Source organism: Eleutherodactylus coqui, chromosome 2 (assembly GCF_035609145.1).
Source record: "Eleutherodactylus coqui strain aEleCoq1 chromosome 2, aEleCoq1.hap1, whole genome shotgun sequence".
Lineage (NCBI taxonomy): Eukaryota > Metazoa > Chordata > Amphibia > Anura > Eleutherodactylidae > Eleutherodactylus > Eleutherodactylus coqui.
In genome coordinates this window covers 206,419,673-206,446,602 of record NC_089838.1, presented here as the reverse complement: position 1 = coordinate 206,446,602, position 26,930 = coordinate 206,419,673, and the positions used below count along the sequence as shown (strand labels likewise).

Genomic DNA, 26,930 nt, shown 5'->3' with positions numbered 1-26,930 from the left:
ATATGTCTAAATCCTGGCCAAGCAGCAAGTCATGCCCAATTTTCTCTCCACTTCTACAAAGGCCGGGCTCACACAAGCGTGTTATAAAACGCTGAGTGTACAATGCAGTGCTTTACCCCTGCGTATTGCTACATATGGCAGTCATTTTTCACTGCACATGACGACGTATCTCGCAGTCTGACTTGTTCATTCTTTCTTATAATTTCCTGCTTTGTCACTTAGCGACGTTGCATATAAACGCTGCATATATGCAATGTAATTGTGTATGTACAGTGTTCATTACTCACCCATAGAGAACAAAGGGCTCTATCGCGTATAATATGTGGTAAAATATGCTATGTATTAACGCAAGTGTGAATGGATAAATGAAAATCAATGTACTTTCATTGACTACATTCACTGTATATTACTTGCACGCAATACGCTATTAGATTACGCCCATGTGAGCTTTCCCAAACTGATGTGGTCCCGCAGCAGATTAGACACTATTTTGGAATAAAGTGCAGCAGGCAAAAAGGAACAAATACATTGTGGGAGCTCTATAAATCCATATGCTGTTAGTGCCATCTAGTGGCTGAAGGAACTAGGACACCCTGTTGCATGTGTAACCAAAGTTCCATCAATAAAGCCACACTAGATAAACAAAGATGGTTGCACCAGCTTCTCTGACTGCCTGATACACAGTACATTAGTATACATCATTAGTCTAAAGGCCCATTTACACGGAGCGATGATCGCTCAAATGACAGTTTGAGTGACAGCTTTGAGCGATCATTTTGCATAAACTATTAAGTAGCTACTTAGCTTATTAATGTGCAAATGAAGCCTTAGCTGAATGCAGTTAGTAGCCTGAGGGCTCTTATCTCCATTCAGCTCCTTTGTTTTCCGACAGCTAACAATGCTATCAGCACTACCCGCGGAGAACTCAGCGTGCGGTCCTGATAAGACCTTAGGACGATTTTTAGGCTGGCTTGAATCTAACGATCAGCTAGCAGTGCCCGAAAAGTGCATGATGGCCGAGCGATTATACGCAACAATTATCGCTCAAACGATCGCAGTTTAGTGATTTTTGAGTGATCATCGGTCCGTGTAAATGGGCCTTAAGGCGCCACACCGGTTTTGAGTAAAGATATCACCAGCAGCACACAAACAGCCCTATATGGGTGGGACTCACTTCAAGATGCAGCAGCCACCAGGACATGGACCATGTCCAAAGGTATAATCAATAAAGGAGAAAGTGGCTGCTTGACAAAGACCTAATTGCAGGTCCAAACCTTACTGTGAATTCTTGTTATGGGAGAATAAACGCTTGGAGAAATTTTGCACCATTTGATGCTGCCACTTTCTCCTTGACTACACCTGCTTTGATTGGCCAGTCCTGTTAACATGAACTGTGCTGGCCAGTCAGAGCAGCATCCAGTGTCTTAGACTACCGATGCATGCTACATACAACATGCATCAGAGAAGCGGTACGGCCATCCTTGTTTTTCCAGGCCGGCAGAGGCGCTTTAATAAATTTCATCTATTTCATCTATTTGCAGAGATTAAAGAAAGTTGTGAGTGTAAGCTCCTGCTCATGGGTATATTTTAGAACTGTACAAGTCCAAGTTGTATAGACCTGTAATATGGTATGGTATTAAATGGGTTGTCCGTTCTCTACAGTGTTTATTTATTTAGTTACAAAATAGAAAATCATACAATTTTCTAATATACATGTATTTAAAATTCTGCTCACATCCCTTCCTTATACAGGTCTGTCCATAGTAATGGCCGTCAGTCATGTGACCCCTGCTGTTCAACTCACACTGATCAGGTATCTAGTAGGTGAATAGTAGATTACTGAGGAGCACAGTATTACTACGTGCAGTGTCATCATGTCCGTCAGTCTGTGGGGAAGCAGCTCTTATATTTTCCACTATTTCCTCTGTGTGCTGGTTTTCTTTTTCCGATTAATTTATTAATCTCTTAAAGCCTGCCTATACGTCTTTTGACGGCAGCCGTTGAGGGGCTTTAATCTGCAGCTCTGTCAAAAACGGCACTGCGTTAGAAGCTTAGCGTGGGTCTTCCATGCCAGGGAAATCGGGTGCCTGGGCTGACAGCCAGACACTTGGGTCCCGATGGTTTGCTATGGCACCAGGAGGCTTGACTATAACCTCCGGGTCTGTCACATACGTTGGCCTGTGAGGCTCAGTCTCTGACTGACCTTATAGGCTTTTTAATGCACTACTAAAGTGAAGATATTCAAGTCCCCTAGTGGGACAAAAATAATAATAATAATAATAAACATAGAAATGACAAAACCCGATCTTCCTACCTTTACTAAGTAAAAAGAATAAAAATCAATGTGGTATCACAGTGTTCATAATGACCCAGAGAAAACAGTTAGTACATTTAACCCGCGCAGTGCACATGCAAAAAAAAAAAAAATACAAAAAACATGGAGAAAATAGCTAATTTTGCCTATCTCGCCTCACAAAAAACAGAACAGAAAGTGATCAAAACGTTGCATGAATCAACCAATGGTACAATTAAAAGTACAACACATCCCACAAGAAAACCCCCTTTCACAGCACCGTTGACAAAAAACCAAAAATAGTAGGGGTCTTTGAATGCAGCAATAAATAAAAAAAACAAAACAAAACCCCAAGCAGGGACCTGATACACTTTCAATGGTGGAAAAACAATGAACTCACCAGTATACATAATATGACAGAAAACTCCAGAATACTTACCATAGACCAATTTAAAACCAAATTTAATCCTCCCACATCCGAGAACTTAAAGGGGTTGTCCCGCGCCGAAACGGTTTTTTTTTTTTTCAACAGCCCCCCCGTTCGGCGCGAGACAAACCCGATGCAGGGACCTAAAAGAAAATCCGCACAGCGCTTACCTGAATCCCCGCGCTCCGGTGACTTCTTACTTACCGGCTGAAGATGGCCGCCGGGATCTTCTCCCTCGGTGGACCGCAGGGCTTCTGTGCGGTCCATTGCCGATTCCAGCCTCCTGATTGGCTGGAATCGGCACGTGACGGGGCGGAGCTACACGGAGCCGCTCTCCGGCACGAGCGGCCCCATTCAGAAAAGAAGAAGACCGGACTGCGCAAGCGCGTCTAATCCGGCGATTAGACGCTGAAAATTAGACGGCACCATGGAGACGAGGACGCTAGCAACGGAACAGGTAAGTGAATAATTTCTGATAACTTCTGTATGGCTCATAATTAATGCACAATGTACATTACAAAGTGCATTAATATGGCCATACAGAAGTGTATAGACCCACTTGCTTTCGCGGGACAACCCCTTTAAGGATCAACCAGGTCTACCCGGTCTACCATTTCTTGGGCTTGCTTGAGCTCCCAAGAACTCTCCCGGATTTAACCGTGTTCGAGAGATTATGTCAGAGAGACCCGATGAAAAAGGGCTCCTTATCCATGATTTATAATGTATTAAATAAACCAGGGGGAGAGGGGAAGCTTCCATATATGGAAAAATGGGAGGAGGATCTAAATATGAGCATGTCAGTAGAAAAATGGAGGCAATGCTGTGAGACAGTGGCGAAAGGGAGCCATCAGGTGACTCTGACAGTAACATCCATAAAGGTCCTTCACCGAACCCACCTGGTGCCATACAGAGTACATCAAATTTATCACTCCACCTCGCCCCTATGTTTTAGAGGGTGTAATGAGGTGGGCACGCAGGCTCATGTTTGGTGGACTTGCCCGGTAGTAGCAAGACTCTGGACACAGGTCCACAGGCTCCTACAGAGATTATTCATAGGAACTCTACATAAAAATCCAGCAGTGCTCCTGTTGGGAGATCGCCAACCAGGGATCAGATACCGAGCTCACAAATTGATCCAGGTGATCTGTATGGCAGCTAGAATTCACATTGCATCTAAGTGGAAGCAAAGGTACCTCTCCTTCCGGGAGGTCCTAGACAGAGTCTCCTCCATCGCAGTATATGAGAGACTGCATGCAATAGGAACTGACGCTTTGGAAAAATTCGGGGAGATCTGGGATCCATGGGTGAATATGGTGGACATACCAGGAATAAGACATATCCTCCAGGCGACTTAAAAACGATACCCCCAAGACATAGAGAGGGGGGAAAAAAAGGGGGGAATGAGAGACGACCACAACTGATCTTTGTTGAAACCATGTTAAAGTTTTATTGTTTACGGTTCAAAATGTTAAAATGAATAAGCACAACTAATCTATGAAAAAGGAATCTAGAAGATATTAGCAAGAATATGGTACATGCATACTAAGATAAGACTTACGCTGTATGAAGTGCTTTGCCCCCTGTGAGAGGAAACCCATACGTGCATATCCAGAAAAGCTGTACTTAACATGTTCGGCCGTGGAACCCGCGGCGGACCCTGAGGCTGCATCTGCGGGGCGTCAGTGTTCGCGCCGCCTGTACAGTCGCACATCCTGGCCCGCTGTCGCCCGTCCTGCTCGTGATGGTGTGGGGGAGAAGAAACTGGACACAGCCGACAGGTGAACATGTGAGCACTGTGGAGGAGAAGCCACCGGACACAGCCGACGCCCAGCACTTGTAAGCTCTGCTGAACTTCAGTCGTGCGCCTGATGCAGTGGCGGAGAAGCCACCGGCCACACCCGCTGGTCCATGCAAGCGCTGCTGACCCCCGCTGTGGAGAGCTGCTACAGCTGGCGGCCACAGTGTAACGCAAGGGAGCCCATAAAATGTAGGGGGAATATTCACTCACTGCCCCAGGGAGGTCGCAGCCGCAGGGGGGCAGCCAGTGACAGCAGGTGGCGGCTGCGATATAATTAATCCTAAAACCTTCCAGGACCTTCATCTTGCACCTATTGGAAGCTAGGGGTGTGACAGGGGCGTTCCTCCATGGAAGCCCTGTCAAACCCCTAGCTTCCGGTGGCGTCAAGGTACACTAATACCGCCCCCAACTATTATCAGGTAGTGTTATGTTGCTAATAAATTCAACTGAAAAACAAAACCAGCACACAGAGAAAAATGGCAGAAAATATAAGAGCTGCTTTCCCACAGACTGACGGACATGATGACACTGCAGGTAGTAATCCTGTGTGAGTTCTTCTGCTCAGTAATGTACTCAAAGTACTAACGACCACTTGTCCGTTAGTGGGTTGCATGCTCTGCTCCTGATCACATGATGCTGACATCATCACAGGCCCTTCATCTAAGCCACAATTTCACCTCATTGAGTACCTGAATCACTGGAGCTCTGCCCCTGATCACATGACAGTGATGTTCTCAGACGTCCTTCAGTGAGTTACATGGGATGATATCATTCACTATATTATATTATAAGTGGCGCATTGTGTCACCAGATACACTGGTATCATAAATAATACTAATAACTAGTATTCACCTATTAAATACCCGATCAATGCGAGATAAACACCAGGGGTCACATGACTTGTTTGGTGGGTCAGATGTCTGACGTCCATCACTATGGACAGACCTGTCCATCGGCTACACCACTCTATTGTTGAGATAGAGGCCAATGCACTGATATAAGGCCAGTTTCACTCGGGCGATTGTCAGTTCACAATATTGCAGCTTGATTTTTGAGCGATATCTCTATCTTGAGAGTAGTCTCACATTACCATGCTGCCGCCACAAATTTTTTTATCGCGAAAGTCAATAGGATTTTCTAATATTAAAAACGCATCGCACAAAAGTCGCAAGTTCATGCTATGTGTTGCAATAAACAAGGAGGCTCCATAGGAAAACATGGTAGATAAAAAATAGCACATCGCGGAATGGAATAGAGCATGCTGCGAATTTTTTTTCTTCGCAAAATAGCATCAGTGAAAACATCGTTAGGGCACATTCAGAAGACCGTATATCGGTCGGGGTTTCACGCCCAGCCAATATACGGCGTCTCTCTCTGCAGGGGGAAGAGGCTGAAATTGCCGGAAGCAGTGCTCTGAGCTCCTGCCCCCTCTCTACCACTTCTAAGCCCCTCTGCACTATTTGCAATGAGAGGAGGCAGGACAGGGGTGGTGCTAAGTTTCAGGGAATTAGCTCCACCCGCGTCCCGCCTCTCCTCATTGAAAATAGTGCAGGGGAGTAGAGAGGAGGCAAAGAGGGGGCGGGAACTCAGAGCACTGCTCCCGACTCTTCCAGCCTCCTCCCCCTGCAGAGAGAGACGCCTTATATCGACTGGGCGTGAATACCCGGCCGATATACGGTCGTCTGAATGCGCCCTTAGGGCGCCTACCCACTGGCGATTTTTTTTCCTGCGATGCTAAATTGCGTTTTGCGTTTTTTCTGAAGAGCAATTAGTATAGAATGTGTTCTTGTCCATTGGGGGTTTTTTTTCCGGTCCGTTGCAATTTTTAACATAGGAACTGTCAGTTGCATATGTCTCCTTATTTTTCTCTTAATGCACCCATGATTGTCAATGGAAATTAACGAAAAAGCCGCGAAAAACGCGCGGAAAACGCAGCGTTTTTTACGCACGAAAATCGGCAACGCCAGTGGGTAGGCGCCCTAAATGTGAAGGAAACCATTGAAAAGCATGGGCTTCACAAACATGTGTTTTCTAGCGCTGTCGCATTGCTGGAAAATTGCGCGATTTTGTCGCTCCTGGTGAAACCGGCCTAAGAAAGGGATGTGAGCAGAATTTTAAATAAATGATACTAGAAAATTGTATGATTTTCTATTCTGTAGCTAAATAAATAAACACTGTAAAAAGCAGTAGAGAACGGACAATCCCTTTAATATGCTTCCATATGTCTCTGATTTCACAAGGGGGCAAAGAGTAGGTTCTTACTTCATCAGATACCATATGTATCCACAGCACCCAAGCATGCCAGTACACCAGCACATGGAGACATACAAGCACAACCCTGCAACCATTTTTATAGAGGCTCTCAAGTGAATTTTCAAGAAGCAGCAAATGAAAGGCCTGGGGAAAGAACAAAGAAAGTCCACTTTTACTGGAAATTGATCGTGTTAATTTGAAAGTTTCACAACTCGTCAAGCCTCAAGTATATGAAATGGAATTCTAAACACAAATGCACATGCAGTATGCAAGGAGATGCGTGGAACACTGCGTAATTCCATTGGAGAAAGGAGCACATCTGGAACTAATTAGCCTTTTCAATTGGTGCGTCTTCGTTTGTGGTATGCAAATCAACATGTCTTGTAGGCACAAAAAGTGTAGTAAACTGCACCGATGCAAGCACAAAAACGTACAGATCATTCTGCAAAATGCAGCAATTAGGCACGCATGTGAAGCCGGCCTAAGGGTATTTTTACACGGGACCTGACAGGGCAAGTCAGTGAGTATCGCCACTTGTTGGAGTCGCTTGGTTTATAGCTCATATTTCAATAGCTTTCATTTCAATTGCTGAGTGTCCTAACCTCTTTTTTTTTTCATTTTCAGTTTTTATTTCCCACTTTTAAAAAATCATAACTATTTTATTTACCCATCAATGTCGATGTCTGAAGGCTTGTTTTTTGTGGGATGAGTTGTATTTCTCAGTGGTACTGTGTAAAGTATCACATAAAGTCCTGAGAAAGTTAAAAAAAATTTTAAGTAGAGTGAAATGTAAAAAAAGTTAAATTCCGCCATCTTATGGGGTGGGGGGGGGCTTGTTTAGGGTCAGTACAATTTCTACAATACCAAATTTATATAGTTTATTTTTTTTTGCTGTATACCTTCTAAAAAATAAAATATCTCTGCAAAAAAATTAAATTATTTTCTGCCGCCATCTTTAGACAGCCATAGCTTTTATTTTTCTGTCCACATGATTGTTTGACAGCTTGTTTTTTGCAGGATGCCCTGTAGTTTCTCTTGGTACAATTTTGGAGTAAATATAGAATTTTGATTGCTTTTTATTACATTTTTTCTTGGAAACAGGGTGACCAAAAAGAAGCGCAATTCTGGCATTTTTTTTTTCATGACAACGTTCAGTATGTGAGGTAAATAATGCATTACTTTGATAGATTAGACTTCTATGGACGCAGCTATACAAAATATGTTTTTGCATTTAATTTAGATTTTTTTTATTATAAACTTTAACTTTTTATTTATTTATTAATTTTTTTTAAATAATGAAAAAAAACTTTTTATAACTGATTTTTTACTCTTTTTTTTAGTCCCCATAGTGGACAAGAACTTGCGATGGTTTGATTTCTCCTACAGTATGATGTATAACATTATATTGCGATCTGACAGGCAATCTGCAATAGCAGCCCTGGGTCTATCAGAAGGCCCCCGGGTGCAATGGCAACCAAATGAAGGGCTATTTGAGATCCCAAACTCCGATCGGGGCATTTAAATAGGGAATAACTTGCTGATCAGTGCAGGTCTTGCCCTGCAGTGACATTACTCTGAATGCAGCAGTGCTAACTTGTTGTTCTGATAAAACCCCTTTAAAAACAAACGGAGGGTGAAAGCCTCCTACTGTGGTAAAATACGTACGAAAAAAGATATATATGTCCATCCTATGTAGTCTATTAGGCTACTTTCACACTACCGTTTCTGTTACGCCCTGCTCTCTGTCTTGAGTTTTTGTCTTTTATGCCGAAAACAGCATTGAGGCAGAACCATGGGGTTTAATGTGTGAAACGAAGACCACTTTGATCTCTATTTCACAGAGTTTCCATCAAAGCCAGTCTTTATAGCTGGATACAAAAGCATTGTCCACCGCGCTATTCTATCCAGCTGCAAAGATTCACACAGATGGAAAAACTGTGATTTTGAAATTCATGTCATAGAAAAAAAGAAATAGCATGTCAACTTTTGACGTAGTACAGAACACCGCAATGGATGTATGCACATAAGCTTGCCACCCATGACAGATGCTGGCACTGCGATGCCACCGGCGGCTCATACCGACACATCTGGTGGGACTGTCTGACCATTGTCCCGTTCTGGAGAGAGATTGAACTTTCAATAAAAAGCATCAGACCAAACTTTAAGCTGTCACCAGAAATAATTTTCTTGTGGAAGCCCGCACCCTATTTCCATCCCCTGAAAGATAAACTGACTGCCCTGCTCATAGATGCAGCAAAGGCACTTATTCCAACACTTTGGCTACAAAAATCGCCCCCTACCTTGTCCCAATGGAAAGACAAAGTTGACTTGATCTATAACTTGGAGGAACTTACTAGCTGGAAGAGAAACAACCGGGAGAAATTCAATAAGGAGTGGGAGTGGTGGAAGCGCATTTGCTGAACCCCAACCCGAGCTCACCAACCCCGAAAGGTGGGAGCCTGACCCCCCCCCCCCCCGGCACCTCTGGGAGGACATATATCCCCTCCCCCACCCCGCTCTCCTTCCTTCTATTGAGGAGCCTTCCCCACCCTCGTGGAGGGCCCTCTGCTAGGCCGCAATGGAGTGGTGCACCCCGGACGTTGAGGGAGATTTGGTGCGAGGCTCTTTGGCGAGGAGCTACAGGAGTACAAGCCGGACTTTCCGGACCCCAGAGACCTCAGGAGTCTGAGAATGGAGCCTGTGAAAGCCTTCCCAGGAGAGGCAAACTTGGAGGTACCACTTGTATCACCCCCCCCCCCCCCCCGACCCACTTGTTCCTAACCCCCCACCCTATGTCAAATGTTAAATGTTTTGTGCTTTATGTTTGATGTGTGAAGAACAGCCGTCCGTTAGGCTACTGTACTCCGATACCCCAGGGAAACCCTAAGGATCACAGATTTGGACAAACACAGTACCCCCGTGTAATCCAGAAATGCCCAGACATCCTTGGAAAGCACTATTCTAGACCTGAAGTTGCCCGGGTATCGGACGAAAAGCTTGTTATGTCATGTAATGAATATCTTTTGAATAGAATAGCCGCACGTTAGGCTAACACAGCATGTTGGTTATAGGAAGTATTTTGGACTATAGAGATGAATAAGCACAGTACCTGACACGTACTTGTTGAAAGACCGAATTGCCTGTTAAAATGTACTACATAAGACCCGAAATTGTCCAGGGTCTAGTTTTAATGATTGTTATGAAAAATTTTTGAATAAAGAATTTGAAATTTAAAAAAAATAAAATAAAAAAAAATTAGGTAGACGTATGCGGATTTGCCCCATTGAATGTGGCTAAATTCAAGTGAGGATCTGCAAAATTTACATTCAAAATTTGCTGCAGAAATCTGATGTTCAACCTTGGATTTCAGTTGAGGATTATGGGGCAAATCCAACATGGATTTTGGCAAAGTAAATTTAGGTACAGTCATACACAGCAATCACGGTTCACAGGAATCCACATGCTTGCTGCCAAAAAAACCCTATGTGGGCACAAATTTTCAGTCTACGAAATTTCAGCAGCAAATCTGCTGTGTGTGAATATATCCTAAGGAATTAAGTTTTGCTACTTAAAGGGGTTGTCTCGCGAAATCAAGTGGGGTTATACACTTCTGTATGGCCATATTAATGCACTTTGTAATATACATCATGCATTAAATATGAGCCATACAGAAGTTATTCACTTACCTGCTCCGTTGCTAGCGTCCTCGTCGCCATGGTTCCGTCTAATTTCGGTGTCTTCTTGCTTTTTTAGACGCGCTTGCGCAGATCCGTCTTCTCCCTTCGGCTCCGCTCGGCAGCATCAGCGTTTTGGCTCCGCCCCCTTGTACACGTCATCGCGTAGCCCCGCCCCTGTCACGTGCCGAGTCCAGCCAATCAGGAGGCTGGAACCGGCACACGTCATGGGGCGGAGCTACGCGATGACGCGTACAAGGGGGCGGAGCCAAACCGCTGATGCTGCCAAGCGGAGCCGAAGGAAGAAGACGGATCTGCGCAAGCGCGTCTAAAAAAGCAAGAAGAAACCGAAATTAGATGGAACCATAGCGACGGGGACGCTAGCAACGGAGCAGGTAAGTGAATAACTTCTGTATGACTCATATTTAATGCACGATGTATATTACAAAGTGCATTAATATGGCCATACAGAAGTGTATAACCCCACTTGATTTCGTGAGACAACCCCTTTAACAAAATTTACTCATCTCGCATTAATTGTAATTTCATTGAACCTGCAAACTTAAAGGGGTTTTCCGAGTTATTTAAATTATACCTAAATGGGTCTCCCATGGTGAAAAATAACAAACCAGCTTATACTCAGGCGATCATTCGCTGAGCCCCATCATTGGCTGCGGCAGCCTGTCACGTACGCACACAGGCTGCTGCAGCCTGTAAGTAATAGATCAGAGTGAAGATCCAGATCGGTGACGCTGGACAGAGCGGGGAACTGGGAGATCTGAGTATATGCTGGTTTGTTATTTTTCACCAAGGGGGATCTGTTTAGCTTCAATTTAAATAACTCGGACAACCCTTTTATGTGGTCACTTTTATTATAACAAACTTTTCATAAATCAATAGTACATGCAACTATAAGAAACTTTGTAACTTTGAGAACCACTGGATATGGATCTACTGTGACATACACTGGTTCAGCTTTGTGCCAGATCTAGAGGCGACACCTGAGGAACCCCAATCTTCACCTTTTCACCCCACCAGTCGGGATCAGGGTATAGCTATAATTAGTAACCAGGACAAAAAAGAAGCACATTTAGCAGGACAAGAAGACTAAAAGATTAGACACTTTCCTATGAAGGAAAGTATCTGATATGATTAGAGGTGCTCAGTGATTGGTGGGGTATGGTCATGCGGCCTTCAAAAAGTAGAGAGAGACTGACTGGCAGCCAGTGCGCAGTGTCTGCCACAGACAGGAAGAAAATGCGCACCATGGCTGTCACTCGGTACAGGTGAGGCAAGATGGCAGTTGCAGCCACTTATTGCAACAGTAATATACCTTACTATAGAAAATTGTCTTTATCCACTTATGAGACACCAATCCTTCCTGAACTGACCATTCACTGTCAATTTACTGGTAAAATTCATTTTGAGAGACAACAAAGCTTATTACCTTACTAAGAGATCAGATTACAGTTACTTATAGAGGACAAGGAGGAAGCAGAAAGGAAGGAAGTAGCTGCAGAGTGAGAAAGGAAGACAGAGATACACACAAATGCTCCTGGTTCTAGTAAGTTTTCAACTTTACTTCAGTATTGGATTCACATCTACACTGCTCAGTACTACTGTATAATGTCCTCCATGCTGCTACTGCTTCTGAGTGTGTGCTACAGGATCACCTTTTCTTTTGTGTGTAGTGTATGTTGTCATGGATCATTCAGGAATGACTGGCTCTAAGAACCAGCCTCTTTACATGAGCTATAGATACTGAAAACTGTCAGTTAGCTAGAAACAGCTCTTTTAATCTATTTTATGGGGGTTGAATGGCCCGTCTCTCAGGCTGTTCTGCTATCCTCTCATCTCCGTGCTGTAATCTGGCTCTCATCCTATGGGCCATACCATGAAGTGAAAGGGGGAGAGGATGGGCTGCCTGTCCGCTGTTCTGTCTTCCTCTCATCTCTACAGAGTCAGATTAGATTACAGCACTAAAGAATGGAGTGAGAACTACAGACTGTTACGTTCAAAGGAGCGAATAAGCATCAGGCCCACATGAAAGTGCCCAAAATAGGCTGGGCATCACAGACAGGGCCCTAAAGTCCACCTAACAACAGACAAAGGGGACAGGATTTGGATCGGGCGTCTGACCACCAATGGACAGGTAGACATACAGAGACAGGAACCGGGCATCCAAACACCAGTGGACGGGTGGATCAGACAAAAGACGGAAAACAGAGACTGTCAGACAATAACACATGCATACAACATACGCATACTAACATAATATATGTCAACATAATGCCCCCCCAGTTACAAAAGGGGGTGCATTATGTTACGTTCGTGTGGGTGAATAAGCATCAGCCCCACATGAACGTGCCCAAAACAGGCTGGGTATAACACAAAGACAGGGACCTAAAACGGATTTCAGACTGGACGTGCTGACGGAAACACCAACTGGACAGAGAACTGCATACTGCTGACTGGACTGATGGACAGACATAACATAGGGACTGACAAATGACCAAAACACTCACCTTGCATACCTGTACACATAAGCAGATGATAAAGCTATAAAAGTACGAGGTATTGGTTCGTACATTGGCCAATGAACTTTAGCTGCAAAGCCACAACAAGGCTCCTTGTGTCTTGAGGTCCCTACACTAGCAAGACACATCTGCTAGAGGACCCCAAGTGCACCCTAGCTTAGATATGGTAAACAAACTCAGCAGGACAAATTGACACAAAACTGACAGAAAATAAGCGCAAGAATGGACATTAACAAACAAGACACTGACAGGAGCTGGGTTTAAATGTGAGCAAAGACCTGGGGAACTGGCTAGCAGCAGATCACCACACCCAGCGAGCTCAATCATGCCACACCTGTGCTGCCAGAAACCATAGTACTACAGGTCCCAGCAGCACAACCTAACACATACTATATATTTTTTATTATAAAAATATAGAATACAATGTAATCACATATAGGAACAACACATCTAACAATAATAAAAAAAATCAATCATAGGTAGGATCACGAAAATTATATCAAACATAGATTAAGTAGAGAAAAGCTACATGCAATATTTTTTGACAAAGTGTAAATGTATTAATGTACAAATGGCAAAAACATTCTATAAACATAGTAATGAATCTCTAGCTATAGAGACACCTGAAAAACTTGTAATAACATGGTTGCATACCAGCAATGGGTATATCAAAGGTATAAAAAAAGAACCACCCATGATACAGAAACACCTGTCATTCATAGGTGAGATCATACTTACCATATAAGGTATAGGATGAATAGAGGAAGTGAAGGCTATATACAATCCAGTGGCATAACTTGAAGCTCCTGGGCCTCAATGCAAAACCTATAACAGGGCCCCTAACTATAATGCTTTATTCATAGTACTGGGCTCCCTATATGGAGAAGAGAGGCCTTATGGGCCCCCTAAGGCTCCTGGGAGCGGGTGCAACTGCATCCTCTGCATCCTCTATAGTTACGCCCCTGATAGTCTGTTGACACAGTGCAAGTGCATAGATGTACAAATGATAGAAAAGTATTATAAACCTTGGTAGTAAACCCTCTATCTCAATAAACTTCTAAAAAAAAGTCAGATTAGAGCACAGAGAGGAAGGCAAAACAGCCTGAAGTGTTAAACAAAGAGCTGACTCTTTTTGGTAAACTAAGCCAAACAGATCACGAACAATAGCTGAAATGCCCAACACAAATGTGTAGTAGCTTGTTTCCACCCACCAGCTCAGGGACGACTGACAATTAGAGATTGAGGGTGTAGAGGGAGAAATTGTTGAACAATGCTATACACAAGTCACATAATGGCGATAAATAGTGCTACTCCTTCATGTTCACACACATAGCTTATTCTGACAAGTCACCTAAAAACGACAGGTACGTTTTAACATTAAAAGTCATGCACCTTATTTATAGCATTGCAATTCTGGCAAATAGCTTTGTTGCTTGTAATTTGGTAATTTGGTAAGATTATGGCATATTATTGTTTTCACTAAAACAAATAAGAAAGATGGAAAAATAGCTCTACAGCGCCATCTATTGGATGGCAGCATTCTTTTCACTATAATGGCTCACCTTTAGCTAATTTAACCTTTCTATGATAGTACTCGAACCATGCAATTTCACCCTTACATTTCCAGCACACTGACAATACAACACAAGGTTGGTTAAGGGTATCATGCTGTGAAAATATTTTTACGTTTGCACAAATGCAGGCCCAAGGCACTTTCCATGTTTACCCAGGCAACTACCTGCCTTTATGAGAGGAACAAAACAAACTAAATGTGTGTAATGGATTCCTATGCCAACTGGACTATAAGTTAATGATCTAAACGTGTGTACAAACCTTAAAATATATTTGTAATGTGTGCCTTTATCTTTACTTTCTAGAAAAAACAGTAGTACACGTGCGAAGAAAAGGAAATTCACATGTAGTCCAGATTTCTCTTCGCACAAATAAGGCTGTGTTAGGGGTCAGTTCAGGGTTTCTGTTTTTCTGCTCCGTTTCTAGAGGAGAAACTGAAATAAAACAGAAAAAAAATGGATCTGTTTTTTTCCCTTAATGACGCGGCCCCCTTTTTTTCCATTTTCGTTTTTTCCTCCCCCACTTAAAAAAATCACAACTCCTTTATTTATCCATCGACGTCGCTGTATGAGGGCTTGTTTTTTGCCGGACAAGTTGTATTTTTCAGTGGTGCTATTTAAAGTACCATATAATGTGCTGAAAAACTTTTAAAAAATTCTAACTGGAGTAAAATGAAAAAACCCAACATTCCGGCATCTTTCAGTGCGTCTTGTTTCTACGGCGCACAAACTGCAACAAAAACGACATGATAACTTTATCCTATGGGTCAGTATGATTGCTACGATACCAAACTTGTATAGTTTTCTTTTTTACTATACTACTTTTTTTTAATTTTTAATTTAAATTTTTTTTCAATTATTTTCTGCGGTCATCTTTTGCGCACAATAACTTTTTTATTTTTCCGTCGACATGGTGGAGCAAGGGCTCATAATGCATAATGTCCTGTATTTTCTGTTAGTACTAATTTGGAATACATATGACTTTTTGATCGCTTTTTATTGCGTTTTTTCTGGGAGACAGGGTGACTGAAAAAGTGCATTTCTGGCGTTCTTTATTTTTTTTTTTCGGACGACGTTCACCGTACGGGGTAAATAATGCGCTACTTTGATAGATCGGACTTTTATGAAAGCGGCGATACCAAATATGTATTTTTATTTTATTATTTAAACTTTTTAATTATAGACATGGCAAAAGGGGGGGGGGGGGATTTTAAACCTTTATTACTTTTTTTTTACAATTAAAAAAGCTTTATTGCTCTTTTTTTTTACTTTACTTTTAAGTCCCCCTGGGGGACTACAATATGGGATACTTTGATCATTCCTGCAGTATGACGTAATGCTATAGCATTACGTCATACTGCATTCTGAGAGGCAGCCTATCAAGCCACCCCACGGAAAAAACGAGGGAAAAACAATTGCTCATGTAAATAAATTCAAAAGAATGCAGTTCATATTTGTGTGAATTTTGTGCTTCTCACAACGCACAAAATTTGCGTGAGATTCTCGTCTGTGTGAATAAGCCCTAATACAGATACACTGGAGATTGAAAACTCAAAATTTGTAGAAAAACTTAGAAATGTGAAAAAAGTAGCAAAATGAGAACAAAACATGTACAATAGTGCCATCTGATTGCTTAAACTTTTCAAACACCACTCTAAGACCGCTTTCACATGGCCGAGAAACTTGCGTGAGATTAGTACATTGCGAAATGTCGAATATGAACCCCATTCTTTTAGGTTGCTTTTACACAGGCTACAAAATCGCACAATGTTGTAGTGCTGCGACAGCGCTACTGAAAAGCACTTATGTGAAGCCCATGGTTTCCAATGTGTTCCTTCACATTAGCTATGTTTTCTCTGATGCTATGTTGCTAGAAAAAAAAAAATCGCTGCTTGCTCAATAGTTCTGTGATTTGCCATGTTTTGTAGTCCATGTCTCCCTATGGTGCCTTTGTTTTTGTCGCATCGCAACGTACAAAATTGTGGTTTTCGTGCGATGTGACTTAAGCCCTACCCCAAAACTAAACCCTAGCTGCACTCCACAAAGAAAACTGGAATACTTACCTACCAGGCTCAGTCTGGTCCTCCCGCTGCTCTCCAGAGCTCCACCAGGCGTCCTGCAGTCCTCGTTCGCCCACAGAAGATCACCTCCTGGTTTCTGGATTCGTAAATCCCACCTTCAGGAAGTGATGGCTCTGATTGGTTCATCCAGCGCTGCTCAATCAGTCAATACAGCCCTGGATGAACCAATCACAGACATAGCTTTCAATTCAATGAATCGCTTAGCTCTTGCATGCTCTGCGATGTGCATGTGAGTGCAATATGAGGTTTCCCATTGAAATCAAAAGGAAACCCTTCGGATTCTCTTTCGCGTGTGAAACTCACGCGGGAGGATCGGAAGTTCACAGATGCGAGGCAATTTTGCCTGAAAATCACCTCTCATCCGCAGGCAAAACGCAGGTTGCCAGTGTAGGTAACCCAACAAGAATGCTGTATTGCAGATAGCTTTCAAAACTCATGTCCATGCATGTGTCCGGTATTATAGCTCCAGTGAAATGAATAGAACTGAACTGCAATTTGATGCACAATCTTTGAACAAATATGGGCTTGTTTTTAAGAAGAAAGCAGCTATCTTTTCATGTTGGACATTGCCTTTAATCAACCAGACATAGATACAGTACATACTCCTAAAAGACAACACTTTGCAAACTGTCGACCCACTGGCGTAACTATAGGGAATATGATTGCACCCGGGCCCAGGAACCTTAGGGGGCCCATAAGGCCTCTCTTCTCCAAATAGGGAGCCCAGTACTATGAATAAAGCATCATAGTTGGAGCTCTGTTACAGGTTTTGCACTGCGGCCCAGGAGCTTCAAGCTACGCCTCTGGGTCAGCCGATGGTTTTGGGTCTTCCTTCCAGCACCCCTGGCAAACAACTGATTTAGCCAGAGAAAGACGCAGCCTCACAGGATTTTCGACAGTATTACATGACGCCCACTTGATGAATGGCCATCCTTGTAATACAAGAACAGCTCAAGTTTGCCACAACAAGAGCTGCTCTCATCAAACATACCATGATTCACATGAGAAGGGAGTAATGTAAATTATTGCAGTTGTTATTGGTGCTAATATGTACATTTTAGATAAAAACAACAATTAAATAGTAGAGTACAGTAGAAGAGTAAGGCCGCCTGCAGACGGCCGAGTCGGATCCCGCTGCGAGAATTCTCGTAGCGGGATGCGGTCCCGTGTCCCTGCAGAGACCTGTGGCTCACCCGCTCCCGGCGTCTTCTGTCTCTACTATGCACCAGCTGCCGGCGCATGCACAGGGAGGACTCGGCCCGTCACCACTGACATTTCTGTGGGGGCCTCTGCAAGACCCGCACAGAAATAGAACATGCCGCGATTTGTTTTCTTTGTGTGTTTTCACGCGGATAATTCATGGTCGTCTGCCTAGAATTGCGTTATCTAATGCAATCCTATGCAGGCCGGCACGGGCAGAAATTCTGCGGGAAATCCCGCGGCAGAATTTCCGCCCCTTGTGCAGGGGGCCTATGGGGGGGGGGGGGGGTAAGCAAGAAGGAGTACACAAAATGATAATATATAATGGTCACAAGGACAAGTTCAAGGTTAAAGTCAAGTCAAAGTCAACAGAACATGCAGTACAGGGAGTACAGGAGCAACATGGCAGAAAAACCATACAGAACCAGTGACATCACTAATCACTGATACATGCCATGTGTTTTTCTTGACAGAAAAATGTACATAAAATGGATGCAAGTTGGAGGAGAAGACAAATACTGCTATGAGTGATGCCAAGCAATTTGGGTGACAGGTTGCAAATGTTGGATTCCAACTTCAGGTTATCTGGATTACTTTATCCCAAAATTCAGTATGTCTTCTCTCAGTGCCAAACTTTTTCTGGGTAAATTATCCTAATAACTCACAATGTTAATTAACCTCAGAGCTCCACTGGAATTCATGGAGCTGTAGGCACTGGTCTGTATTACAGTTTCTGTGTGGGGGTATAGAGGACATATTGATGTCTATGATTATTTCCTCCTGACTACTTTCCCTTATACCTTCACGTTTAGTATTTAGGTTGGTATATATATTGGAATATGCATGTTGGGTTTTTTGTGATGGTCGCAAATCGATGTACCGTAGTCCCAGGATTTTCCTGCATTGGACTTAGCACAATTTCTCAGGGCAAACAGTGCACTAAATACTTGAAAAGGTGCATCCCCGGAAGCTCCATGCACCTAGGCAGAAATGTGCGCCAGGTCCCACCTGCAATACATTTCTAGTATAATTTATGCCAGTTTTTGGCGTAAATTATACATTAATCTGTCAGTCTGGAGCAGCCGATGCCGTCTCCCGAAAGCACCACCTACTTTACTTCTCAAAAAAGTGGCTGGGCCGGTGCAGAAAGGAGAAAAGTCAAAAATTTTTGCGCAAATACATGATAATTTTCAACTGCATTGCTGGGTCTCGTAAGGATCTTTCTCACAGAATGGAATTGTTCCCTAACACGCAGCGGAATTTGCTGCTGCAGATATTCATATAACAATCCGCATGTTTAAATGTGGATTTTGATGCAGAATTGCTGATAGAAATAAGCTATTTTCAATTCCGCAACAAAAACTACCCGTTAGACATGAGGACTTTGGTGAAGAATGTTCTGCACTATGACAAATTTGGTTGCGTGTTGTGGAAAAATTTTGCCCATGTGAAAGGTTCCTTACGTAACCCATCGATGCAGCACTAGCATCTGGGGCATTGCTAGGGTCTTAAAAAATCAAAGGCATGAGGACCAAAGACATCATATTCACCACTGGATGGATGAAAACTGATAGATTAGTGGAGTCTAACCGTTGGGACTCCTACTGGTTCAAAGAGCGGGGACCCTGTGCCCCCCCATTTCTCAATGCAGAGCTGCTTTTTCCTACTGCAGTAACCTGGCAGTTAATCGACTGCTGGCTGCGCATCTGTGGATGCAACTCCATTCATTTCAATGGGGCTAATGGACATTGATAAGATCTTTGTATTTGGCTATCTTTGTCAAATCCACTGAAACGAATCGAACCGTAGCTGCGCACATGCGGCCAGCAGTCTATTCACTGCGGTGTTACAGATATAGGGAGAAGCAACCCTGCCCCGAGAAATATGGGAGACACAGGTCCATTGTCCTCGGGATCAGTGAGGGTCCCAGTGATCAAACCCCATGGATCTATCAGTTTTCATCTAGCCAGTGGCTGCTTCTGTGTCATGAAATGAATATATGGTAGAGGGTAGTAGAAGACAATGGGAATATCAAGATACTTAAGGTTCCTACAAGTGTTACAAGGTTGAATTAATTTCTAGACTGAGAGGAGGAGCAGTTGAAAAGACAACAGGAAGGTAAATTGTGGCCAGATAGGGAAGACATTAGTTCAAGAGGTTAGATACGGAACAGAGAAGGGTCAAATAAGGTCTAGTGTGTGGCCCTGTACGGGGTTGAGGAGGACCACTGTGAAAGGCTAAAGGAAAAACTAAGGGATATGAGTTTGGGGACAGCTGAATGGCATGCGTCAATTCTGAAGTCACCCATGATGATAGTGGGGATGTCAGCTGAAAGACAGTATACCGTAGGAGCCAGTAGTCAAGTGGTTGCTAAAGCTAATGGCAGGCCCAGTGGTCAATAGATTATAGTCACCTGGAGAGAGACTACATGCAGACACAGTGTATTCCAGAAGGTAGGGATGGAGCAGTTCTCCGATAACAGAATGCCAACTCCTTTATCATCGTTTTTCCCAGGGATGGGAAAGTAAATTGAAGTTTGCTATTAGAAAACACTGCAGGGGAGACTGTGTTAAGAGGGTGTCAGCCATGTTTCAGCTACACCCAGGCAGGATAGGTTATGGGAAATGAAGAGGTTGTGGAAGTAGGAACATTTGTTGCAGATAGAACATACATCCATAATGCTTTGCAGGAAGGGAGTGGTAAATAGAGATGAGCAAGCAGCATACTCGTTAAGGACAAATACTCAAGCGAGTATCGAGTATCTGCCTGCTCGTCCGCAAAGATTCGGGTGCCGGCAGGGGTGAGCGGTGGGTTGCGGGAGTGAGCAGGGGGAGAGAGAGAGAGATCTCCCCCCCGTTCACCCCCGCTCTCCTCCACCGCCCACCGCAGGCTCACGAATCTTTGCGGACGAGCAGGCAGGTACTCGAAAAGGACGATGCTCGCTCATCTCTAGTGGTAAAGCAACCCCTTAGGTTACAAATGTCTGTGGTACTAATGGGGAAGGTGGGTTGATATAATAGTGGAGATTTGCTGAAGGGGCCCCAGGATTACAATATAATGAGCTAAAGGCGTAAATGTTCACACTTTATTTGGCAACTTTTTTTTTATTCTTTGTAAATAAAAAAAAAAGTATATGCTTCTCCTATACAGCTTCCAGTATATAGCTAAAGTTTTGAAAACATGTAAAAAATTAATGTAAACTCCATTAAACTTCTGTTCGCACTCTACATCTAACTTGGGAAAGTCTCCTCATATTAAACATATAGCTCCGACGTACAACATGCCATACAGTTATCTGCCTCCCATTATTAAACAAATATACCGTGTGCTAGATAATTTTGAGGGATCCCGCAGTATTATACAATGTAGTTGACTGCCTGTCCACGGGCGTATTCCCATTGCGTTCCCCGCGGCGATAAGCCGGCCGCGGGGAACGCAGTGAACGCTTTTCATAGTGTTGCTATGGAGAGCGCAGCCTCCTGTCCACGAGTGGAGAATCATCGCGATTCTCCACAGTGAACCTATCTGTCAGATCCACCGCGGGATATCGCTACGCTTGTGGACAGGCAGCCTAGGATTGCCAATACAGTAAAATAAAAGATATATCAATGCAAACCAGCCAGAAGTATAATAAAAGGACATTGTCTTAGCATACAACAGGCCGGTTACTAGGGAGACATTGGATGTGTATGTATGGTGGGTAAGGTTGGCATCACATAAGCATATGCATATTTGTGCGTGCATGAGCGCCATGTTTTGTGGGGGGAACATGGCTTTCTTCTACGCGTGTCGTCTTATTTTACTATTCTTCTTTGCGCACAGGACATGTACATTTGCACGTGTCAAAAATAAAAGCACTAATGCTACCAGTAGTTGAAATGGCTAATTAGTCTAATGAGTTCAAGATATGTTCTTTTTCCTGCACAATTGCGCATTTCTAGCATCTCCTAGCGTATTCTGCATGCATTTACGCATCTACATTGACTACTATAGGGACTTTTGGTGCGCAAATGCACAGGATAATGAAGGATGCTGTGGGTTTTTTTGCGCAATCATAAAGCGCAGGACAAATACGCTTATGTGAATGAACCCATTGCAATCAATACGCCCGTGTGAAGACGCTCTAAAAGTATCTTTACACGGGGCCAATAGTCGCCCGACAGTCGTCCCACCGACTATCGTGCCTGTGCTTTCACACAGGAGCAATTCAGAGAATAGAGGTGGAGCAGCTGGAGATCTCCTCTGGCCGCCCGCCTCCATTCACTGCAAACAAGGAGTTATGCGTAGATGAACAACTGCCTGTTTACACGGACGATAGTCGCTTGGTTTCTAGGTGAGCCAAAACCACATGATTCCGACAAGGAAGTGATTTGTTGTTTAACGGGCCCAACCGGGCCCGTCTGTACTAGGGATGACTATCGCTCGAATTCACTCTTTCCATCGACTATGCAGGTGATACTTGCTCCATGTTAGGGCTCCTACCCACTTGCGTTTTTTTAACGCAAATGTCAATATGACTTTCTAATATTTAAAACGCATCGCAAGTTTGTGCTTAACCCTTTCCAATCCACTGTCTGACGTCTAAAGACATTCTGATTGAAGGCTGTACAGCACCGATGTTAAAAGACGTCCGGCAGGGTATTCTTACTGTATATTACTGGCTGCTCTCTTGTTGGGGGCCTCTCCAGCATGTCCTATACCACAGTATTGGCTCTAGCCAGCAGATGGGGCCATTGTATAATGGCAGAAAGAGTAAGCCCCCTAGGAAACCCTGAATCCAAAATTGGATTGCAAAGGGTTAAAAAAAAAATGGAGCGTGAAAAAAAACACAAGTGGATAGGAGCCCTCAGGGTACCTTCAAATGGGAGATAAAATTGCGCCATTTTCGTGCGATGAGAGAGTAAGAACACAGTATTATAAAACCAATGATTTTCAAGGGTTTCCATCACATATGCGATGTTTTAGTTTATGTTGCGAGAGAATAAAAATCGTGGCATGCCCTATCAGTGATGTGCGATTTTCTTTATTTCTCATGTTTCCCCATGGAGCCTTTTTTTTTTATCACATCGCAAAGCACGAAATAGCAATTTTCATGTGAATTGAAGCGTTTTTTAAACATTAGAAAGTCCTATTGACTTTCGCGCTAAAAAATGGCGTCAAAATCCCTGCTAGCGGCAGCCATGTTTTTGCAAGAAAAAGCAGCGCTGATGCTCAAAAACCACAGGAAAAAAGAGATGATTTTGATGCGATTTCCTCGCAGCGGTATCGCGATTGCATGTGTGGTACTAGTCTGTGGAATTCTTCACACTGGCGATCGTGATTTTTTTTTGGCAATCGCGTCTTTTTTCCAGCGATTTTTGAGCAGCAGCGCTGCTTTTTCTGGCAAAACATTACTGCCAAAACTGGTCATTAAGAGCCTCTTCAGACGAGCCTGTTTTGGGATAGTTTTGCGGGGCGTGATTTTCAAAAGACGGGCTAAAACTACTAATTTCAAGGGTTTTGTTTTCACTAGCGTGAGTGTCGCGTGATATTACTGCGTACAAGAAAAAACAGGCCTTAGTGCTTTTTCTTTGCGCAATAGTGCGAAGTTTGGGCCCGCATGGTTGTCCTGTTCAGAATCACGCAGCAGATTCCACCCGGCTCGCAGACATGAGGCCAAAAGATACATTTTACTCCCCTGTCCGGACGCTGCGGGGCTCTCCTCCGTCGCGGCTGGATCTTCTTTCTTCTGCACGGCGGATGCAGCTGGGACGCCGGCGATGTGCCGTGCCTGCTTTTATTTTTTTTAAACTCCTGCTTTCCCGTGGTTTCAGCTGCTGAGATGCCACGGATCTGGACGGCTTCCATTTACTTCAATGTAAGCCTACGGAAGCCGTCCGTGCGGGAAAACCGCAGAAAACGGAGCATGCTGCATTTTTTCCCGTGCTTGCAATCCACACGCTGGCAAAAAAAAGACATCCGCAGGTATTTAAATACCTGCGGATGTCCAATGATAGTCTATGGGCATATTGAACTGCGGATCATCTGTGCAGGAGAACCACGCGGATTCCACAACTCAATTATGCTCATGGACGTAGGACCCTAGACCCTCGTTTTTTTTGCAGAGCTGAAAAACATATAACGCACGGATGCACCATGGACTTAAAAAACAGCACGAATACAGAACAATGCGTGTAACACGCACATACACATGCAATCCAAACAGGGACTGTTTTTACGGACTGAAATCGCATATGCCCGTGGAGCGAGCCCGCAGGCCGGCTTCAGATAGTGTATTTATTGCAGCACATTTGTAAAATGGATTGGTGTTACGGATGACATCACGGACGCGTCAGCAGTGTTTTCTGGTGATGAGCGAGCGTACTCGCTAAGGGCAATTGCTCGAGCGAGTATGCTCGCTCATCTCTAGTCTTTTCATCACTATTTGCCGCCGCACAATACTGATCCGTATTTACCAAATGGAAAAGCGTACCACTACAGTGCAGATACGGAAATACAGATTATGCTGCGTTTACAATACGGCCATGTGAACAGATGCAGAAACTTACATTATCTCCGCATTACGGTGCGCAAAACATGCACCAAATATGGAGGTAAAACACACTTGTCATGACTACCCCATAGTCAATGATATCTCCAACTACAAGGAGAAGAGCTCTCCCTGCATTATCTAACATGGCCAGCTGCAGGGAAGCCCTGCTTGTGGCTGCGGGCACAGCTAGAGGAGATGGACCCTGCAGCTAGAAGCCATGCCAGCCACAAGATGGCGCCCGTTGCTATACCAACAAGACCCCCCAGTGCGCGCCAATCATGCGGCGACGTGATGTGACCACCTTGCTCTCTCTCCCACCTCCAGCTTTTGTGCGCATGCGCCTGCTATGGTCAGGGGGTCGGGCAGCGCATCGGGCGGAGAGACAGCAGGGGATGGAGAGGGAGTGACCCGGGTCCGGCAGGGACTACAGCCGGTAAGTGGGTGCTGTGTGGCGGCGGGGCAGCGGCTGCTGGAAGGGAATGTATGTGAGTCCCGGGCGCGGACGGGCAGCCGGTGGGATGTGCAGCTTGTCACATGTGCGCTGTGTCCAGCTGCGGGCTGCGCTATCATGTGCGGGGCGCTGCGGGCTGCGCTATCAGGGCGCTGCGGGCTGGCCCATGTGCGGCTGCGGGCACAGCTGTCGGCGACCCCCTGCCCTGCTGATCCTCCGGGTGGCCGGGCTCCAGCCGGACGGAGTTCTCTGCACCTACCTGCTCGGCATGTGGGCGCTGCTGCCCTCTGACCGGCGCTAGTTGGGCACAATGTAGCAGATCAGGAAACTTTCAATCCCAGCAGCCAGATGCCATCGGTGCCCCGGACTGTGCGGGAGTGAAGTTCCATAACTTGGGTGTGTTTCTTAAAGCGATTATCTGGGAACAAAATAGTAGTTTTTGCATCTAATTATCGGCTGGTAGTTTTCCAGTCTCTAATGAAGAACTGCTGTACTCCAAGGAGTGATGAGCTGCTGCCTGGCAGTAAGTGGCAGTGCCAGCGGGTGCCACTACTGAGGTCTGGGTGTCTTTCCCCTGAGAGCCCAGGGTCACTCCATACATGAGGATGGCGATGCTGGCACTGGGTGCCCAGTGTCCCGTACTGGTAAGCTTCCATTCCCGTCTGCGTTACGGACATCTGTTGGAGGTTCCATCGCAGATAAGCGCAAAACGCCGGAAGAAAAGGACCTATTCGTCTGGAAAAATGCAGGCAGTTGAACGGAGAGTTACGGACACGGGTAAAGTTATTTGGGTGCGTTTGGCGCTGTTCGCTCCGTCATAAGACAGATCTGTTCGGCAGGGGGTTCTCTTTTCCTGCTTCCATGATGGAGTAGGACATAACCCCCGACGCCGATGTGACAAGCCGTACCTGCTTAGATTAGGTGTGCCGGCCGTACGGTTTGTCCTACTTGTTGATGTCTGTTCGTATATGAAGACTGCGCCATGTGTTGGGCTACGGTCACACTAGCGGTTTTTCGAGCGATCCAGTTTTACAAAAATAACTGAAATGAGCAAAATAGAAAGTATTCCTTCACTCTTCTGGCGGATTTATTAAACTGATGTGTCAAAAAAGGCTAGAATGTTTGTTTCCCAGCGTTGGATGTTGGCCCGTTGTCTTGTGCCGCCGAGTAGAGAAGCTGTAGATGTTACCCTCCTGCATCAGTCTCTGGGCTCCCCTCGGGCACTGGCGTTACTGCTGCTGCTTCAGTAGGTTCACATCTGAGCAAGGAGACCTCTGCATGCAGTTTATAGGTTCTTTCTGGTTCTTCTTCTTCTTCTCCTTCTCAAGAGATGGGAGTAGAGAGAACAGGAATGGTGGCTCGATCATTAGTACATCGCCGCCTTGCAGTGCTGGAGTTTGACCGTGACTAAGGCGGTTTTCACATGGCTGAGAAACCTGCGCGAGATTTGTGTGTTGCGAGACTTACTAATCCTGCGCTAATGTGCAACCTATTCTTTTGAATAGTCATATACATGATCTGCATGCCCTATCTTTTCACGTTCCTCGGAACTCCTCGCCCATTGTTTTCAATGGGACAGTGAAATGCATTGCACAGCAGCCGATGTAAGTTTTACCATTGAAAACAATGGGGAAACGCTTGCCAATCCTCTATCACGCCTGAAAGCCGCGCCGGAGGATCGCTATTTCGCAAAAGTAATGGGAGGCGTGTTTGCCAGAAAAAACTCTTTGCATCAAAGTAAAAAAAAATGTTCCCGGGTGAGTGCCATATTGGACCAAGTTTCTCGGCCTGATATTCCACTTGCCCATGTGTAGGTAGCCTTAGGCCCAATATCCACATGCAGATCTGATTTGCTGAATCTGCATCGGTGATCCACAAAACAAGCTCCCATAGGAATACATGGGCATCCACAAATGCGTTAAAGCCTGGAGATTTGTTTTGTGGACCTTTCGGTCGGGAAAACGAATTATAGCACGCTCCATTTTGCTGCGGATTCCGCACGCACGGCTTCTATTGAAGTCAATGGAAGCCGTCCGAACCGCAGTCTGTCGGCAATTCAATTGCGGAAAGGCCACGGATACCGCAAGAAAGCAGGAGTTTAAAATTTTTTTTT

At 44.5% G+C, this 26,930-nt stretch overlaps 2 protein-coding genes across 5 annotated transcripts in view; one reads left to right on the top strand and one right to left on the bottom strand.

The window, feature by feature from the left end:
• LOC136612164 (C2 calcium-dependent domain-containing protein 4C-like) overlaps positions 1 to 25,200 on the bottom strand; it is a 35,895-nt gene extending 10,695 nt beyond the window's left edge. Inside the window, exon 1 of one of the 2 annotated variants that reach the window (XM_066592323.1) lies at positions 25,077 to 25,200. The gene's annotated coding sequence lies outside the window, so the exon portion shown is untranslated. Of the gene's footprint in view, positions 1 to 3,913; positions 3,933 to 25,076 lie in introns of those variants that run through there. The other variant, XM_066592325.1, reaches the window with a different exon arrangement.
• Positions 24,712 to 26,930, top strand: part of TLN2 (talin 2) — a 207,339-nt gene continuing 205,120 nt past the window's right edge. For 2 of the 3 annotated variants that reach the window (XM_066592321.1, XM_066592320.1), the window contains exon 1: positions 24,712 to 24,799. The gene's annotated coding sequence lies outside the window, so the exon portion shown is untranslated. The remainder of the gene's footprint in view (positions 24,800 to 26,930) is intronic. The other variant, XM_066592322.1, reaches the window with a different exon arrangement.